The sequence below is a fragment of the Egretta garzetta genome, unplaced genomic scaffold (genome assembly GCF_000687185.1).
Source record: "Egretta garzetta isolate BGI_Z169 unplaced genomic scaffold, ASM68718v1 scaffold291, whole genome shotgun sequence".
NCBI lineage: Eukaryota > Metazoa > Chordata > Aves > Pelecaniformes > Ardeidae > Egretta > Egretta garzetta.
In genome coordinates, this window is record NW_009258783.1 from 1,978,755 (window position 1) to 1,979,097 (window position 343).

Sequence of the window (343 nt, forward strand, 5' to 3'; positions counted from 1 at the left end):
GGCCAGGAGGAATGCCCGAAGGGCTGGGGTCCTGGCAGGCAGGGGTGCAGCGGGGCAGAGGTGCAAAGGGTGGAGGGGCAGGGGGTGCGCAGGGGCAGAGCTGCGAGGAGCGGAGATGCGAAGGGGAGGGATGGGAAAAAGGCAGAGATGCGAAGGGGGCAGAGAGGCAAAGGGGAGGGCTGTAAATGAGAGAGGTGCAAAGGGGGAGGTGAAAAGGGAGGGGTACAAAGGGGAGGGAGGCAAAGGCAGGGTTGCAAAGAGGAGGAATGCAAAGGGAAGAGGTGGACCGGCCAGGCACTGCAGAGGGGCGAGGTGTCACAGAGCAGAGCCGCCACGGGGCCGC